Below are 21,164 nucleotides of genomic sequence, written 5' to 3' on the forward strand. Positions count from 1 at the left end.
GCTTTTACAACTCCATTTCTGTCATATACACATAGTTCTCTTCTATACCTGATACTGCTGCCAACTGTGGAAATGAGGTAAGGGAAAGCTCAGCATAGAAAAAGATAGAACAATCACCTGACCAGCTGGCCAGAGACCACGGTTCCCAAAGAGCCACTAAGGTGTACAGTCAGGAGAAACTGCTGTGGTTTTCCCAGTAGCAGGATGTTCTTTGTAATATGTTTTCAATTTAACCTGTTTATCATATATAAGACTTTTCACATATTAGTCAATGAAACATCAGCTGTATGATCTTATTGCCTCTCTTACGCTTCTATTCCACTCTAGTTGCTCTGGCTTTTTTCACTGCAATTCCCTGTTTACAAGGGGCACAAAGAGCTATTTTAAATAAGAAGCACTATCCGGGTGCCAGACAGCATGCTGGTGCCACATAGCATTCATTCCATAGTGAAACTGCAAACCAAGACCTTTCTCTGCTAAATGGTACTGTATCTCCTATCCTACTTCATTAGAGTAGATTTCCTTCATCATACCCGCTGCTTTTCTGGCACCAGACATGAAGACTAGGGCTAAATTATCCCCACTAAAAAAACTATTGCTGGTGTCATTGTGCCAGACGCACCACTCGGACCTCTCTTCCATCAGGCTAAGTTGGAAGGCACATCTCCTTAGGCCTGTTTTAGATTTTTTTCTCGTTTTCCCTGGATTTTGTACTTCTGCATCATTTTTGTGGGCACGGTGTTAGATAAACGAGTTGATTGCTGTTACTCACGAATGAATTTCACAGCTCTTCATGCAGAGACTTGCTGTCTTTTCTTCATGACAGTCTCCATAATGAGAATGATATAGTTCAAAGAATCACAAAGAAATAGGGAATTAATAGTTTTGATTCAAGGTGAGACAAAAGTCATTGTGTTGTAGGGAGTCTGTCTCTTTACTAAAACATAGCTCTATGAATGATTTTCAACAAGCCTTCAGTGTAAATTATTGGTATACTGAGATTACCTCTATTGTTTTAAGTGTATTTTATAACCCATTTTCCACAAATGGAGGTATTTCATAATGTTCACTTATTTTTTTTTTAATTTTAGCTTTATTGTGGTATAAGTGACAAGTAATAATGTTCATTTCTTTACACAACTTAAAAACATAATCTTCACTGTTCCACAATGTTAAAATAATGGCAGAAAGTAAGACTTACCGTCCTTCACCAAAGTTGAACACCAGAAAGGGTACTTGGGCATAGGCTAAGTGATTGCAAAGTAATCTGCGTTTATCTGAGTGCAAAAGAGGGAGACAAGAACCACACTACATCTGGAGACTGGTCCTCACCTAAGAACTCTGTATTTTAAGCAACAGAAAATCAAAATCAAACTGGCTTGAGCAAAAAAAGAATCCATTGATTAATATACATGGGTGATACAGAAGTAGATAGAGCTTCAGATTTTGGTTGGACTTAGCAGCTCGAGGACATCATAAAGCTACTTCCTTTTCCCCATTTCTAAATTGACTTCCTATGTGTCAACTTTATTCTAAGACTGTCTAAATCACTGCCACAGGTTCAAGATCCATATCCAAATACCATACCATCCAGAAAGACAGAAATTTTGAACTGCAGCTAGCTCTCATTCCCCAATTACTCATCAACGTCCTTCCATGTTTTCTTGGCCCAGATCACCCATTCCGAAACCAATTTAACTGACACAGGAGTATCTTGAAAAGCCAGACTGAAAGGTGAGCTTTCTGAAGCATTCATCATAGCAGGAGGGAGGAGTTTGCATGATGGAGTCAAACAGGGCCCACTTGTAGGTGGGGTGGGATCAGGGTGCCCTCCACCCCACCATCAAGTCTTTGCTCCTATGCAACAGGGAATGATGGGAAGGGAACATGAGACAATCACAAAATCCTAGCAATAACTAAAGCCATATCTTTCTCCCTAGAATCCTTGCCTAGAACTGCTTTGGGGGAATCTGTTTAACCTAAAGTCTATGCAAATCCACCTTTGTCAGAGGTCTCTCAGAACTGAGATAAGTAAGCTCCCGTTCCATATTCAGCGTACTTCTGAATTTAATTCACAAATTACCTTAAAATATTGTATTGCGTTTAATGTACAAGGTCTCCTCAACACATCAACATGCACAAAACTCCCTGTTTGAGGAACTATCTTGAGCAACTGATTTGAGAAAAACTCAGGCATAAAATAAAATATTATCTCTAGGACAAGAGCTTAAACTATAGTCCTGCTTTTTAAAGAAAATGCCGCTATCCAAGGAATTACATAAAAATAAATATATCTACATATCTGTACATATATTCATATATCTGCACTCACACAAACATAACATATATATATACATATATATGAACATATGTATATTTGGGTATGACAATGTATGTACATATGTGTGTGCTAGTATAATTATATGTGCATATATAGATATATACATGCATATATATATATACATTTTAATCATCAGATATATTTGTCTTCATTTATAAAGAAACAGGAGATAAATCTTAAAGTCTTCTTTAACAATTGTGACTCTCAATAAATTCTTGTTTCCGTGTGGGTATCCATCAGAGATTATAAACTGAATGTGGCCCACAAAAATGTCCTATTTGATGCTTCTCTAGACAGGCATTCTCTCTCCAATTTGACCAAAGTCCCCAACTCCCTGTCTTACACCAGGCTCAATTGACAATTTATTGTTAATCCAGCCTCTAAAGATATTAGAGTACACCCATTAGAGTTGTGATCAAGATGTAGTCACCCTGTCTTAATGTAGGTCAAAAATTTAAATTAATAATCAAGCAACTCCTTGGTAAGCAGGAAAAAAAAATACCATAGTGTGTTCAGGGCAAAATGAGGACAATTAAAGCTATCAGAGATTTTTGCTGTCGCTCTATTTTTTATTTATTTATTTATTTATTTATTTATTTATTTATTTATTTTTACATCTAGGGTCAAACAAAATTGAGTACATGATAACTTTAGCTATGCTAAGACAGTCACCCAATAACCTAGTTGTGGAAATTTGTCTTTAGGTGTTTCTAGACTCTTCAGTCATAGATTATTACTTTAGTTCAGTTATTTCTATAGCTGACTGATCTCAGTTGTTTCATGATGATTGTGTCTAATTTCATTCTCAGAGGGAAACCTTAATTCTAAGAGCCCAGGTTACCTAGCTGTTACCCCCGAGATACTCACTACAATTTTCACTCTGGGTGTTAAACTCAAGATTCAAAAATATTAGTTCAGTATCACAACATGATATTAAATTGATATTGAATTATTTTCGCTCTTTTAAACATTTTCCTAGTTTTCTCTCTGTAGGGTTATGTTTTCTCTTTAGATGAAGTATAACACATTTTTAAAGCATAGAATTTCCATATATCATACTCTGTCTGACAATCTTGGCATTCAAACAACTAGTGTTGGGTTCATACAGCATTTGTATATAGCAGTATTTGCTATGCTACATAAAGGAGGCTGACAAAGGGCAAAAATCTATACACCTTTATGAGTTAAGTGATAGCATAAAAGGTTTGTGAACCAAGAATGATCGAGCTATATTTCTTCAGAACATTGTCTTGTTAAGCATTTTGTTCCCAGCACCTAGAACAATGCCCGGCACATACAAAGTGTTTGATATATATTTTTGAATGAATTAATTAACCACAAAAGTTGAAAAAGAAGCTCAGAGAAAACATTCTCCTGCGTACTTAGCATGCATGTAGACTTCTTGTAGATCATCTTACCCAAGGCAAAAATATACATACCAGGAAAAAAATAAATATATACATACCAGGAAAACAATGAATAACTGATTCTCCATTTGAACAAGTGTTACTTCCAAATTACTATTTAATGACCAATACTACTTTTCAAAATTCACAGGTAGAAACAGTTGTTTTCTATAATTAGTCTTAAAGTTAGATATTTTGTTTAAGGAGTCCATATTGTTAGGAAATGTTTCGTGAACTTAACCAGTAAAATATTTTGCTTCATAAAGAGCCTCTTCTTAAAAGAGATTATTGATGAAACTAAAACATTTATAAAAGTAATATGGACATTGAAGTGTCACAAGGATTATTCATGCAGTTAAGCTCTTTAGGTTTACTCAGCTGTGGCATGCGTGCTAGGAGAGGACATTTTACTTTACCTGTTTTAAGTATACTCTTAAATAAATGAAGAAATTAAAATCCAAGCTAATATTATTGGCTATTACATGTTTAGATTATTAAGAAGTTTGGATCATAGGTATGTTTCAATTCAAAATGATTATTAAAATGCAGTAAATCTTTTTCAGGGTGGTAAAAGTTAGTTGAACAATAATTGCACTAGAACAACATGAAAAAATACATGACAGGCCATCACCAACACCACCTATAACTTTCCTGGCTATAAGCAATTTAGAATACAACTTTATTTTACTTATAATTCCAGCTTGAATCCAAGCATCTACTACCCCAAGCATCAATGCTCTTCAATATCTAATTTCACAGTTTTCTTAACACGTAGCTCATGTTATTTATTATAGTCAGAGGCATCCCAACACCTTTGTCTATCCTTGCTACCTTTTAAATGGTTTATCTGGCAAACCATCAATCACAAATCATGAAACATATTTTAACTCAAGTAAGATCAGTTAAGAAAGAAAACAAGGCTGTGTAGGCTAATTGGAAACATTACTCACATCAATAAGTGATAAATGCTTGTTCTGGGGAAGAATATTTTTCCCTCAGATCTGTCTGTAATGTACAATATGGACAAGATTAAAATCTCCAATCACCTTCTAACTTGAGGCCATATAGATATTGATAAAAACAACTCAAAGTTTTGTGAAGATAAAAGTTTCAAAAACTCAATTTCAGGTTCAGAAGATTGCTTAAACAAGTAGAAATATATATTTTGTTCATGACTTATTGTCCGGTTAAAACAACTGGGGGAAAAAAATGCACCATCAAATTATGCAAATGTTTTGGTTGTGTAACAAATGCCTTGATAAATTGGCTTACTTGGCTTTATCCTGAATGATATGTGCTAAGAGTTTTCAATGATCTCATTTGATATTTAAACTATTCATATAAACTTTATTAATGATATTATATAATGTATAAGTCAGAATTTATTGATATTATATATAGTATTTTCTGTGTCTTGTGGAGGATGCATTAAATATGTTCCAGTAAACATATTCTCAAAGTGGGAAAAGACAAAAAGTTTCTTTCATAAAATTTTAATTTAAAGAACATAGATGAGCTCACTTATTCCATGAGGTCAATTGCATTACCACAACTTCGGTAACCAACCAGGTGATGTTCATTTCACTTTACAGGTAATTTATTATAACTGCAGGACTGTCACAGTGATGGTTCACACAAATAATTTAACTTAAGTAAATACCATTTTCCAGTAATGATAGGATAAAACAAACTTTGGGAGCATTTATGAACAGTAACATCTCATCCTCAGTCCGCATTTGCCAACTGATCTCTGTTGTTTGCAAATGAATTAACAATGGCTTGAAAAATCATTAGAGCCATCTGCTTTGATGGTAAAGAAAGACTGCTGTGATCATTTTATTATAGGAGCAGAGACTAGGGATTATTTTAGCACACTTTAAGCATCATTTACCCTAAATTTTACATGCAATCTAAACAATATTACCAGTGTTATCCATTCTCTTTGAAGCTCCTTGTAAATCCCATGACTGAGAAACCATTTTGCACAGATAACTGTGCAATTTTTTAGAGATGTTGAACATGGCAAATGTCTATTTTCCCCCCATTGAAATCAATCATTCTATCCTAAAACTAATACAATATTGTATGTCAACAGTATTTGAAAACTAAATTTTTAAAAACTAGAAAAGAATGAATCATTATGGTTATCAAAATGCTTGATTTTTCAGTGTGTTTTAATCCCTCAAGTAAGAATTGATGAAATAAATTAAAATCAGATTAACAAATTAGTTCCTTTGGCTGTTTTTAGTCAATGGATTCAAAATTTGTTCATGTTCAATATATTTTCTTGTTTAAACAATTTATATGAATGTTATTTTCAATGATACCAACATTTGAATAGCAATTTTTTTCACTTTCTTGAAAAGTAACTATCTTTACTATAGATAGTTGATCCAGAAACATGTTTATAAAGTGACTTTTAGTATTTGCTTGTATTTGGCAGATATAAAAACAGAAGGGGAAGCATATGTATGTACCCTGTTTCCCCAAAAATAAGACCTAGCCGGACCATCAGCTCTAATGTGTCTTTTGGACATGGTCTTATATTATATTATGTTAGACCCTGTCCTATATTGTATTAAAATAAAACTGGGTCTTATATTAATTTTTGCTCCAAAAGATGCATTAGAGCTGATGGTCCCGCTAGGTCTTATTTTTGGGGAAGCACGATATGTATATACACACATAAACACATTAAACCTATTATTGTATCTGTCTCTCAAAGATGCTTCCATTTTTCAATAGAAAGTAATGAGAAAGAAAGGATAGAGGGAGGGTCTGGGTCGTGGGGAGAAGAAGGGAGAGGGAAAGAAAGTTTACTGATGCATATCTACAATGGAAATTTTCCAATAACCACCGAGTTTAAATAATATTTGATACATGATATTAAATACGTTTTACCACAAAATCTTTTTTTCTTTTCTTACGATGGTGGTGGTAGCGAGATGATTGTAAAGAAGAACCTGTCCATTTTTAAGTACACTTGAATTCAGTAGACATTAAACAACTAAACATAATAAGGTCAATGGATGGATAGATAGATATATTAAACTGTATCCTTTCTAAAGCTCAATTAAAAGTTAAAGGGGAGGGGCCAGCCCAATGGCTCAGGCGGTTAGAGCTCCATGCTCCTAACTCCGAAGGCTGCTGGTTGCCAATTCAATTCCTCGAGTCCCGCAAGGGATGGTGGGCTCCGCCCCCTGCAACTAAGATTGAACATGGCACCTTGAGCTGAGCTGCCTCCCAGATGGCTCAGTTGTTGGTTGGATTGCGGGCTCTCAACCACAAGGTTGCCAGTTTGACTCCCGCAAGGGATGGTGCTGGTGGGCCGCGCCCCCTGCAACTAGCAACGGCAATGGCAACTGGACCTGGAGCTGAGCTGTGCCCTCCACAACTAAGACTGAAAGGACAACAACTTGAAGCTGAACAGCACCCTCCACACTAAGATTGAAAGGACAACAACTTGACTTGGAAAAAAGTCCTGGAAGTGCACACTGTTCCCCAATAAAGTCCTGTTCCCCTTCCCCCAATAAAATCTTTTTAAAAAGTTAAAGGGGAAAATTTTACTTATGTACTGGAAAAGAAGTCCTCTTCAAACTTAGAAATGTACTTTTTCTCTTCTGTGTTTGCATTAAGAGGGATACAAATATATATTCTAAATCTATCAGATTAGCTGTTTGACTTTTTGAATCTGTGGGGTGAAAGATATGCTAAATATATCTTCACCATAACTGCATTCAGAATTGTGTTTATCAGTAGGACATAAAAAGGAGTAAGCAGGTCGATTTCACAAGTTTCTCATAACCCTAAAGGTATATAGCAAAATAACAGATGTACTTGCTTGTGACAGTGAATATAACAGGATATATCCTTTAAAACTTAAGTTTGTGTATTCAAAATGGAATTTCACAATCTGGCAACTGACATTTTTTTTTTTTTAACATTATTGAGAAAACCAGCATTACTTCCTAGTGAAGGCTTAAGTCATTGAAGCCAAGGGCTTGCCACAGGCTGGTGGTAAATGCCTGGCCCCTTCCTCTAGTTGGAAAGTGTTGTGAGAGAACAAGAGAGTGGGCCCAAGATGGAAACCACTGTCTTTTCACAACCTAATCTTGGAAGTAACACCCCATCAGTTCTGGGATATTCATTAGAAGTCACTAGTTCCTACTCATACTCAAAGGGAAAAAAAAAATTACACAAGGGAGTCAATATCAGGAGATGGAGATCACTGGAGACCATCTTAGAGGCTGCCTACTCTAGTTCTTTAAACCATAGTCAGCCCCATCTCCATTTGTTCATTCCAAGGTAAAACTCTTTTCTGAATTTCAATAACTTATTTTAAATTCAAACCTGATACCAATTAACCTATCTATAGACAAATGATTCCTTCATCCTTCCCATAGATGTTAGAAAAAGAACTCTTCTCTCACCTACCCTATAGGGTTACTGAAAATATTAACTATGAAAATGAATATAACATCTGCTAGAGCACCTGTGATACACAGTAGCCCTTACTAGGCCACCTCTTTTTTTATTTTTATTTTTAACCAACATTGTTATTTAATATTAATTTTTAAACCTATTCTGGATCCCATTTCTATTAGTTCTTGCATCATCAACCATTCTTCTGTCCACTTTAACACCAGTTATAGACAATTTTAAGTCATTATCATTTTATTTATTCATTTTAGTTTCAAATATTCTTTCTCATATCCTTCATCTTTAGCAGTAACTACCCTATCCATCCTCAAAATCCACTTTCCTATAGAATAATAGGAACAGCCAGACCCACATTCAGATCTCATAGCACTCTAGTCCTCCATCCCCACTATGCTTCTCTGATAATGATTGAAGGGGATCTTCTAACTGCCTAAACCAATGATATTCAAAATATGGTACCTAGATCAACAGCATCAATACTACCTGTGAACTTAGAAATGTACATTTGGGGGCCCTTCCATAGACCTACTGAAAATCTGGGGCTGAGGCCCAATAATATTTGCTTTAACAAGCCCATTCTGATGCCTGCTGGTTTGAGAACCATCAGCTTAGAACATAATAGAAGAACCAGTGGCCTACAGTAATAGACTCTTTTCAGTTTTTATCGAACTTTGTTTTTGCAGCTTTCAGAAACTCTTGAAAGTCTCATCACACACCCTCCAAAACATTCTCTTCTCTTTCTACCTCTCTGATAATTCATTCTTAGTGTTCTTTTTACATTTGTCTTGCCCCACTTGTCATAAGAATGTAATACTCATCTTAACTTTTCTTCTTTTATATTTATACATAAAAGAAGTTAATTTTGCCCATCCTATCAATTTATACATGGAACAGCTAATAACTACCAAACTCTTATCTCTTGTCCAGTCAACTCTAAGAGTTGACTCACATTTCCAATATCCAAATCAAGGTCACTAAGTATATGTCTTTTGTAAGTTCCAAATCAACATGTCTAAAGCAGAAATAATCATTTATGTTCCCATATCTCCCAAATCTGTTCCTCTTATATTTTTTTAAATTTATTTTTTAAGTGTTTTTCCAGGACCAATCACCTCCAAGTCAAGGAGTTGTTTCAAACTAGTCGTGGAGGGGGCAGCTCATAGCGGCCCATGTGGGAATCAAACCAGCAACCTTGTTGTTCAGAGCACCGTGCCCTAACCAACTGAGTTAACCGGCCGCCCTATAGTCTTTATCATAATAAAATGCAACATAATTTTTATAGTCATCACATTCACCAAGTTGGCACTCACTTTATAGTCTACCATCCTCCCATACTTTCATATAATCAAGACATTTTCTAGATTCTGTCTCTTCTGTTATCAGAACCCTACTCTGGGTCTTTATTGCTATGCCTGTAACTCCAGGTTTTCTTATTCTATTCTTTGAAAAGTTTTTTGTTCTTTTTAAAATAACTAATATGTTTTATTAAATATAACTGCATTTTTTAAAAAGTGAGAACACTGTGGTTGTTTTAAATGTTTGTGAATCTCTTTAATGTCAAGCTTACCAAAAAACTACTGGATTCTCATATCTGCTCCTGCATTCACTGATACAATTTATCATATTGGTTGAAGTAAACAAAGAAAAGCCTTTTTCATACTAATATGTAACTGAAAGATGGAGGATTATTTTAATAACCTTTGCATACAATTGTGAATATTCTTCTTTGATATCATAGAAAAACTCAACAAGTAATGGTTTATTAATAATAGATACAATGTGGTAACTGAATTTATATCAACAAACTTTCTATAATGTGTTATATTAAAATCTATTTGGTTTCCCATGACTTTTGAATGTATGTTTTCATGTAACATCATACATTGGCCATTTGTCAAATAATTAGTGAATTAGGCAGATCTCCCAAAACTGACTCAGTTTATTACATAATATTTGTTTTTAAATCACATTCATCATTATCACCACTAATATCATCAGAAAAGCTTTAAGTATTAGAAAGTGGTGGATACAGATTTCTCCAAATTCTAATTATCTCTTCAACACTTAAATTTTATCACTGATAACAAATACTGTCAGTTATTTCCCTTAAAGTGATAAGCTCACTTTCTTCATTTTCAAGAAAGTTTGTCAGCTACCCAAGTTTGAACAGCCAGTATTTGTCTGTCTGCCATTCTTTCCAGTAAAACCAATGCTCCTGAAAAAGATGGCAAATTCTAATGGGAACAAAGTAGCTATGATACCTTGGTATTTACTAGGTGTTCTTTATGAGTATTTCTCATTTCTTAACACAGTATATTAAATAGACATGAAATCAGAGACTGAGATTTAATTAAGTCATATTTTTATGGCTGCCCCCCCCCCCCCATGAATCACTGGTGGTAAAGAATACTATGATTACTAGTACTGTTTGGTGCCCAGGTCTTTAGTTGTGCTAAGACACTAGGAATTTTATCCACCATTGTTTTTGTATCATCAATGCAATTGTCAACACAGTGAAAATAAGTGAATAACCTTACTACTAGTATTGACTTTGCAAACTTTCTGAAAGGATCTCAGGGACAACCCCCATCACCCTAAGGACTCCACAGACAATGCTTTGAGAACAGCCAATCTAAGCATTCTGTCTGTAAACCTCATGCACCCTAATTTTACACTCACTATCCTCCCCCATTTAGAAAGCTATTATGGTCAAGTTGCCAGGTCTATGGTCTCTGAGGTTGGAATGCTGAAATTTGAATCTGACTGTGCCATCTATTAACATCTATTAGCTATGTAACTCTAAGCAATAAATGTTACCTATAATTATTAACCCAAGGAGTGGGGGGAACAGCCTAGTAAACTGATCAAATAGGACTTAATCCAGGTTTGTCTGCTGGTACCTACATTTAAAATCTTACATTCTTTATGTGGCATTCAGTACTCCCCATAATCAGGTTCTTGTCTAGTCTCCCACTCTGTCTCTCTCTGGTCTCACTCTACTCTGAACCTCAACTCAGGCACCCCAGTACTAAACTGCTTGTAGTCTTTCCATTTACAAACATATCAGAAGATGTATTTCACATCTGTTTGACCTATGAATACTCTCTTCATGGTCTCTGCATCTCCAATACTAATCCCAGTACTGGGGCCCCACATACTTTTATAAGAACATTAGTGCATTTTATTCCACTTAAATGTTTACAAAACTGGTTTCCCTTTCTTGTAGAAAGGTATCTTTATACAATGGAATGGGTGAAATAATAATTATTTTATAACTTTCAAAGACTTCAAAACACAATGTAGTTTTAATTTAAAAGATATAAAAGAAAAGGATTTATTACAAAGCACTTGCATAAATATGTTGACTTTCAAATGAAATTATGAGAAATTTTTTAGAAAGAGCTGGAAATTTCCTCCTATCTAGAGATCAGTAGGTAGTCTTAAATGAAATCTGGCTTAATCACCGTATCTGAAGCTGGCAAAACCAAACTAAATTACCAAGTATAAAGAAAAATATGTGATGTAGACAGGGTGAGGAGGTGGAAGAAGGCACTAATTGAAGAACTAAACTTGTCTAGAACCCAGGATGATATTTGGGAACTAGTAAGGGATGTGCTCCAAATGTTAACAGTGGTTTCTTTGGTTGATAGAATATGCATGCATGATTTTTTTCACCATATTTTTCTTTTGACCCAAATTTTCTACATTGGAAAGGTCATAAATGTATAATTTGAAAAAAGAAAATGTTATTTTTAAAAATACCTGAGAAAAACAAAACAGAGTTGCCCAATCACAGTAGATAAAGGTAAAGTTTAGTAAAGGAAAATAAATTCCAGAAAGGTTACTTGTTTAATCACAGGACTGCAAACCAAAACTATTTTGTGGAAAACCTAAGGCAGGAAGGAACATTCAATGAAATTTAGCATTGACTCTCACCAATCTTAAATACACACACGCGCGTGCGCGCGCGCACACACACACACACACACATTTTCAAGCTGCTGTAATACCTAATCCTCAGGATATACAATCACAGTCCTGTGTGTCACAACCATGCCTGGCCTCTGTTAACGTGTATAGTTGAGACATCCATGTGGTATGGGTAGAAAAAGTTAAAACACATTTATATCTAGATTTCCTCAATAATGAAAAAGGTTTAATAAAGCACCTATTGTATAGATTTGCTGCAAAGGACATACAAGTTAATTCATAAAAAGCACTTAGAATCATTGGGAAGAAAGTCCCTTGATCAATAAACGGTAATGCTTATTATTGTAACTATTATTATTGTTATTGATTTTTTAATTAGACATAAGTCGAGCTGTACCTATATTTACAGAATGGGACAGCAGTGATAACTACAGAAATACACATACCTTGAATGTTCATATTCAGAAATATTTACTGATGGGTTTCACAATCAAAATATTAGCGATCACTGACATACAGAAAAAAGACGAAACTGAATCTCACCTCCACCCAAAGTCTGCCTAAATTCAGCCAAGGTGACAAGGTCTTTTTATATCTGTGCAAAAGAAATTTCTCCTGCCTGGAATTCACTCCCACCTCCTCTTATCAGCTTAGTAAATTCTTTAATCCTCAACTTAACCATCTTTGTGAACTTTCCTTTCTATTTCTCCCTTTTTGTCTCATTTCTCTCTTTATAAAAATATTTATACACTACACATATTTTATAACTCCTATCTGGTATTATAATTGATTATGAATTTGTTTTTCTTACTTAATCATAAACTCCTTGAGTATAGAAACTGTCTTAGTGAACTTTACCTCTATGGGGATTAACACATTTAACAATTGTTTGTGGAATGAATATTGAATGATCTTCCGCTCTATCTTGATGTAGCAATGGACCAATTTCTTTCCCCATAGAGTGGTACAGGAGAAGCAAAACACACAAAAGAATCTAGAAGGAATAAATGTACATATATTTAATATGTATATTATCTTTTATATATCATATAGTATCTATTTATGTATAAGTTATATATATTTACTCTTTAGTTTTTTTGTATTTTGTTTTAATTGTGTGTATACACACACACACACACACACACACACACGTGCGCAAAATCTCACAGATCTCTTTTTCTTAGATTATTAAAATCTGGTCAGAGATTGATTCCATAATATATATCTCCTTGGAGGTGAAGACCTTAGTTTTCCCCTCACTTGTCTGACTTTGATGTTTGACCAAGATGCTCGAACTGCTAAACTGGCAAAGGTTGCTAGGAAGGCCAGATGGTGTGGGGCAATGGATATACTTCAGAGTCATAGAAAACCTCAGTTTGTACGCTGGCTCTGCTACTTGGGAAAAGTCATTTTATACTTTATTTTATAATTTTATCAGTATATTAAAAGAAAATTATAAAGTTTAACCCATAGCTTTTTTTTTTTTTTAAAAGAATGTAACATCCCAGACACTCTCTGGCATACTGGCATAGATTAGTTTCCTTATACATGATAAATATCACTGACACCCATGTAACTCAATCATTCTCTCCAAAAACGGGAATTGCATTTTTAAATTATGTTTTAATATTAGATGATTACCTCATGTCTTTACTATACTAAGCTCCTTGATGACAGACTCAATCTCTTCCTCCTCTTTATGATTGTTCCAATGTTAAGCCTGGGACAGAGTGCTTACTGAATCAATATTTGTTCCTTGAATTGAACTGGGGGCGGGGGGGGGTACGAGTTTCCTCCAGTTTGGGTTATTTTCAATGTGTGCTAATGTAACTTAGAATCTGGATGATCCCTCCCTCAAATACAGTCTATGTAGCCTTGCTCAGCTTGCCAGGCTGTGATCACCAGCCAATTTTCAGCTGCAAGACCACATTTTTTTTTTATTCTGGGAAGTTATAAAAATAACAATTCTGCCATCACTTTCTAATTCACAAAGTGACTTTAGTCTCCTGCTTTCTAATTCCTTTCATTTCTCCTTTATGTGACTGCCAAAAGCCTTGGCCTTTGCTGGCCTTCCATATTTAATCAGAGTAACCAATGTTGATGATTTTTACAGAGAATTAAGTCTGATTTGTTTTGAAACATTTATTTATTCCATATGGCATTTAAAGTGACTGAATTATTTTTGGTGTTGGAATGAGTTTGCATGAACTATATTCAAATGTCCCACTCCCCCCACCCCCCAAAAAAAAGAAAAGAAAGAAAAAGAAGAAAAAAAAACATGCAAAGCAAACACTCATGAGTAGTTCTGTGGGGGGAAAAAATCCTCTGTAAAAAGAATTAACGTATAATGAAGGATCAGATCAGGAGTTTTGGCAAAATCATAAAGATAATTTGGCTAAAGCTAAGTCTCCAACATAAATCTTCTCAGTCTCAGGCCAAGGTTTGCTTCCACATTCTAGTGAGCTCTGTGGATTTCCATCCTGCGAGCACCATGTCAGTGCTGTATTGCAGTGCTCTGGTTTGGCTGACATTGGCAGTGACATTCTCTCTTAGCTCTGGGGGATGAGGGGAGAGGGCTAAGAAATCTAAGCCAGTCATTGAAGTGTCGTCATTCTTGCACAGGTTCAGGAGAGTCAAGGGTCCAGACCTAAGCCCCAGCACTGTGCACAGTGACTGGTGATTTGATCAGATTGAGGGATGGGACCTACTTTTGTCTAATCAGTAATTTATTCAATAGTTGGATAAAGATAAAATCTATTATTCCACATCTTACGGTTAGAGATATGCATCCCGACACCACTGTGGCCATTTTCCTACCATGACTACACAAACAAAAAAAAGAGAGAAAATTAAAGAAATACAGAGTTCAAACCTCATCACCAAGCACTGTCTAAAATTCACTAACCTTGATGTGAACCAAAATATTGTCTGTATTGTTTAAGCAATGTAAGTTGTTTTCTTTCTTTCTTTTTTTTTTTTTGCATTTCAAAAATAACAAAATATCCTGACATGTATAAGCAGAGACATAGAAAATAAATACATCATTAGTAAATACTTGTGCTAGGGTTCTTCTGCTGGGGCTTGTAAAACATGGTGTATATTATTTCTCACATTCCCTTATTGAAATAAAATTGCCCTCAGCCCTTAACCATGCTCAAGGGGAAAGACTGTGTTGGGAAGACCACTGTTCCTAATGTATGTTGCAAAGTTGATGCTCATAAGCATTGTAAACTACTTAAGTGCATCACTGTCCTTTCCCTTCTTTCACAGTTAGAGGTGTGAGTCATGCTTCCTGTTAAGCCCAGAGACAGTGCCTCTGTTTGAGGTTTTATTATTTGGTAACAAAATGGAAAGCACACTGGTGCTGTGTCAGTGAGCTGGAAGCAATCAACTGTACTAGGCTTACACACATGAGAAATGCAAATATGTTCATTTGCAGGGATATGGGTTGGTGACTTGACTCAAACAGTTTTTACCCCCAGGAAAAAGGAAGTTAAACCACAGGCTTAATTCTTGACTAAATCTTGAGGCATTTAGAACCACAAATTAGAAAATTGAAACCAAAATGTGCTTTGCCATTCCAAAACTGAAGCCCTAAGCTTTTACTTCAGAGGCTGGTAAACCCCACCATCTTCACTTGATTCTTACCCACTGGTTTACTTTTATGGCATACTGCCAGACTGTCTAATGCAGAGCTACGCAACCATGACTTTCAGCGATGGAACCAGAGACTGGGTTGCAATTAGGCTTGAGAAAGCACCAGAAGCTTCCACTAATATTTAATTGCTGAATTTCTAGGGATAACTACAGGAGGTCTTTGGGTTGTCTTGAGAGAAAATAATAATAATAATAACCTAAAAACTCACATCCTTCAGAGTTGGTGTAAGAGGCACTAATTAAAAAGTTAAAGGTAATTACACTCCAGTAGATATAATACAGAAAAGGTAGAGAAGAGGTGCTCTGTCATTCAAGATGACAAGGTTCTCAGCAAACAATAGTTGAAAATGATGATACATTAAATTTATGTGTTCCCTGAATTCTTTGTGTAAATTCCTAATTTTATTCCACAAAGATTTTGCCAGTACAGTGAGACATTTTTAAGAAAACAAACAATTTTTGAGCACTGCTAAGTTGAAAATCTTATTAATAGTATGAGCAAAACAACCCAGAGAATACAAGTTGCTTATGATTCATTTAAAAAATAATTTTCAAGAGACCAGAAATTAACCCATACACATACTGTCAAATCATATTTGACAAGGGAGCCAAGAATACTCAAAGAAGAAGACAGTCTTTTCAATAAATAGTGCTGAAAAACTTTTCTTTTCACATGTAAGAGACTGAAACTAAATCCCTGTCTTACATTACTCACAAATATTAACATGAAATGGATTAAAGGCTTAAATACAAGACCTGAAACCACCAAACTCCTAGAAGAAAATTTAGGAACAAAACTCTTTGATCCTGGTCTTGGCAATGAATTATTGGATATGACACCTAAAGCACAAGCAGCAAAAGCAAAAAAAAAAACAAATAGGACTATATCAAACCAAAAATCTTCTGCATGGTTAAAGAAATGATCAATAAAATGAAAAGACAACCAACAGAATGGGAGAAAATATTTGCAAACCACATTATCTGATAAGGGGTTAATACCAAAATATATAAAGAACTTATACAACTCAAAAACAAAACAAACAAAAATTCAATTTTAAAAATGGGCAAAGGACATGAATAGATATTTTAACAAAGAAGATATATCAATGGCCAACAGATTATGGAAAGGTGTTCAACATCACTAAACATTAGGGAAATGTACATCAAAACCGCAATGAGATATTACTTCATACCTGTTAAAATGGTTATTATCAAAAACATAAGTGTTAATGCTGGCAAGGATGTGGAGAAAAGGGAATCCTTATATACCGTTGGTGGGGTTAGAAAGTGGTAAGCCTCTGTGGAAAACAGTATGGCGTTTCCTCAAAAAATTAAAAAATAGAACTACCATATAATCCAGTAATCCTACTTCTGAGAATATATCCAAAAGAAATGGAAACACTATATTGAAGAGCTATCTATACCCCCATATTCATTGCAGCATTATTTACATTAGCCAAGATATGGAGGCAACCTAAGTTTCTATCAACAAATGAATGGGTAAAAAAGACATGAGATATATATTGGAATATTATTCAACCATAAAAATCAAGAAATCCTGCCACTTGCTCCAACATGGTTGGACCCTGAGAGCATTATGCTAAGTGAAAACAGTCAGAAAGAGAAAGACAAGTACTCTATAATATCACTTATATGTGGACTCTAAAAAAAGAAAAAACGAAACAGATCAGATTTGTGGTTGGTGGCAGTAAGGGAAGAGGAAATTGGATCAAAGCAGTCTAAGGCACAAACTTCCAGTTATAAGAAAAATATTAATAAGTAGTGGGGGTGTAATGTACAGCATAATTACTATAGTTAACAATTTTTAAATATACCAAATAGCAGTATTAAGAGTAAATCCTAAAGGGTTCTCATCACAAGGGAAAAAATATATATATTTTCTTCTTTTTTGTATTTATGTGAGATGATGGATATTAACTGAACTTATTGTGGTAATCATTTATAAATATATGGCAAATCATTATGCTATACACGTTAAAATTTGACAGTGCTATATGTCAATTATATCACAATAAAACTGGCAGTAAAATTAATAATTTGGAATGAATGAGGTAGAGAAGTTAGGTAAATAATTTCGAGAACCTACAACCTATGAATCAGTTCACAAACTCTGGTTTATTTAATACTTACAGTAAAAAATAAAATAAAAATTCCTACTAAGCAGAATTCCAGATATGAAGCCTGTTAATCTGTGTTTCTACAAATGTCCTGATGTATTCTAATGACTATTTGGAAGGTGTGAAAGCAATGCGTATGTATATCTTTCATTAATCATTCATTAACTATTAAAGCAGTGCTAACATAGTTGCAATATAGAGCTATGGAGCTACAAAAGTGAATGGGGAAAAAACCCTGAAATTTCTGTCTCAAGAAGCTCATCACCTAGCAGCAGAAGAAAGGCATGGAACTGTGTGGCCCTCTTTTGTATTTGGGATGCAAATTGTGTGCCCCACTTGTCAGGTCTGGAATTTGACTTTCTCTTAGTTAAAACTAGTAAATTCGCCAGTTTATGCTTCAGAGATGCTGGCAGAAGACAGACTCCTGTTTAGAGACAAAGAACTTTACTGATCATGCATAGCACAGCAAGCAGCATGAGCATCAACAAGGTTGTGTCATTTTCTACCACCTCCTACTCAAGTCCAACAGCGTGATGTGAAGGACCCAGACAGAAGTCTTTATGCTCAGTAGATTGTGTTACCGCAGAGGGACACTTGCATAGTAAGCATGAAGCAACACTGTCCCAACACCAGGCAGGCTCTGGAGTACAATACTGGAAATACCATTCATTGGTTAAAGCACAAAGTCCAATCTCTCTCCCTTCAATGTTCAACTATCTCCCTTTCCCATATCTAGGGATCCCATGTTCTTATACTTTTCTGAGGCAAGGGAAGAATCCAGTCTGTCAATGACATATCTCAGTAAAATGTGGTGCTGACTGTAGGGTAAAAATATGTGGGTCACAGCATATGCAGAGCATAAAGCCTAGTAGCTAAGTCTTATTTCTGTGCTTGCAAAACTAACACGTTAGCCACCATAGTAATATAGTAAATATTAGCAACCGATATTATCTTTTAATACAGTGTATTAACTATTTCAAAATATATTTCAGAATCCTTATTTTGAATACTATAAAATTCAGAATAGTGAGGAGAGGGCAAAGGAGTCACCAGCTTTTGGGTAAGCTGTGTTATTTGTTGGCGTTCAGACATTCTGGTAATATCTGTGAAAATGATGAAGAGAAACTAAAAAGAAGACTTACTTGGAGAACTGAGAAGCCTCCAGGGCAAGACATCATCCCAAAGGAAGAGAGAGCTATCAATGACCAACTTGACTCCAAACTTCAGGTTTGTTTTCAGAAGGGAAAATTGATTCTGAATATAGTCTCATGTCAGATTGTCACTGACCCAACACCGTGGATTTCTATCTGGGTCCTAATGGAGAGAGAGAACTCTGAGTTAAAACCTAAAGGGCAATTTCACTGAATACTTTAAAATTATGGCACAACTTGTATTGTTTTGGCATGCCTCTAACACATTTTAAAACAAAATGGTGGTACAAGGCATTCTATTCTAAACTGCCACAAATATCTGTGAAGCTTTGGAAATCTGAGGAAGCTTGCAATGCCTGGTGGTCACAAATGTATCTAGCAAAGTATCAGCATGGGTGACAGAAACTTTAATAGTCCTTAGAAAATACCAAGAGGGAAGCACTAGCATAGCATATAGATGTGAAAAGTAGAACGGTGGTGCTGGTAGTCCTTAACATCTTTAATTGGTCCTAGCAACAACCCTAATAGAGAAGGATTATTACTATGCCCATTTCACACATGGGGAAAACTGAGGGTTGAACAGTGGCAATGCCTAGTCCAAGACCACAGAATTACTAGACAGAAGAAAAAGTATTTTAACCCAAGCAGTTGAATTTCTAGAGCTGAGAATTTTCTAAAATGCATGTTAAAAACCTTTTAAGAGCAGAGGTCAGGGATCTTTTTCTGTAAAAGACCCAATAGTATTCTCAGCTTCGGGGGCTTGATGGTCTCCATCACAACTATTTAACTTTGCCATTATAGTGCAAAAACTGCCATAGACAATATGTATACAAATGGACATGGACGCGTTCTAATAAAAGCTTATTTCCAAAAACAAGAGTCAGCTGGATTTGGCCCATAGGCCATAGTTTGCTGACCCTTGACTCCTTAACTGCTGTGGCAAATGATTAGTTCAGTCATGAAAACATGGCACTTAAACCCACATCACCTCTTTCTCCTCCTTTACTCTTAACCCCTGTGAAACTCTTCGATGTTAGTAATCAGCGCTGATTTGTTTCACTTAGTGAGACTAGTCCTCCTTGGTAACAGAGCTAGAAACAGACCCTTGATGTGAATTTTCCATAATAAATCATTAACTTTTGCATCTCTTTGCTACACCTCTCCATCACCTGCATGCTGCTTGTTTATATTTCCCTCATCATTTCCTCCACCTGTACTAGCCAACCTCCTCTTTCCCTTTTACTTCTAAGCTAACTCCTACTTATGTTTCTGAAATTTCAAAGTTGTTTGCTGAATTTTATATATTATATATAAATAAATATATATATTATATATTTATATATAATATATATATTAATCTGTGGTCTTTTTTCCATTTGCTGTTCCTATTTCCCAAATACAGCTGTGATTGTAACACATTTATTTATATGTATAGCATATGTGTCTCTATGCACGCCACATAAATTCTATGAACACTTCAAATGATTAGACGATTAGCATTGGGTGGGTACACTCTTAAACATTCAGTTATTCAAAAGTTTAATTATATTAATACAGCATAAAGACTGAGAAAGAAATACAAGATAAAACCAAAAGCATCTAAAGTGAAAGTAAACTGACCACGTTCCTTAAAGAGCTGAAAGAAACATAACTACATCCCCCATTCTCTTATAAAATAAATAAAAATAAATTCAAAAAAAGACTGAAATGAAGATATTTGGAGAAATTTACTGAACTGATTATAGAATTTATCGCAGAGCTGACGGGTAATTTAAATCTGCTGATTCATCATCTAGGCTTCTTTCTACCTAGTTAAGACCTGAACTGGTAGAAAAAAGTATGTCTAAAATGTTGTTCCTTCTGTTGATCTAACATTGCATCATTATTCCTGGTTCTAATTCCTCAGGCAGACTGACTGGGGCTTCTTCCCTCATCTACAAGTGTCAGGGTCAGAGTTAGTTACATCTTTAAAGAAAGTTCCTTTTTCAATATTCTTATCAATTCAAGCATCACCTTCTCTTCTTTCACTTGCAAAAAATTCCAGGACACACTAAATCTGTCCTTAGTTAGTCTTCCTACCTACAATACGAGATAAATTCCT

General features: G+C 35.1%; 1 long non-coding RNA gene across 1 annotated transcript in view; it reads right to left on the reverse strand.

Moving 5' to 3' along the window:
- The window catches only part of LOC141573206 (uncharacterized), a 155,441-nt gene extending 136,131 nt beyond the window's left edge, over positions 1 to 19,310 (reverse strand). The window contains exon 1 of the long non-coding RNA XR_012498893.1: positions 19,055 to 19,310. This is a non-coding gene — a long non-coding RNA (uncharacterized LOC141573206). The remainder of the gene's footprint in view (positions 1 to 19,054) is intronic.
- Between the last annotated feature and the right edge of the window lie 1,854 nt (positions 19,311 to 21,164).

The sequence above is a fragment of the Rhinolophus sinicus genome, linkage group LG09 (genome assembly GCF_036562045.2).
Source record: "Rhinolophus sinicus isolate RSC01 linkage group LG09, ASM3656204v1, whole genome shotgun sequence".
Lineage (NCBI taxonomy): Eukaryota > Metazoa > Chordata > Mammalia > Chiroptera > Rhinolophidae > Rhinolophus > Rhinolophus sinicus.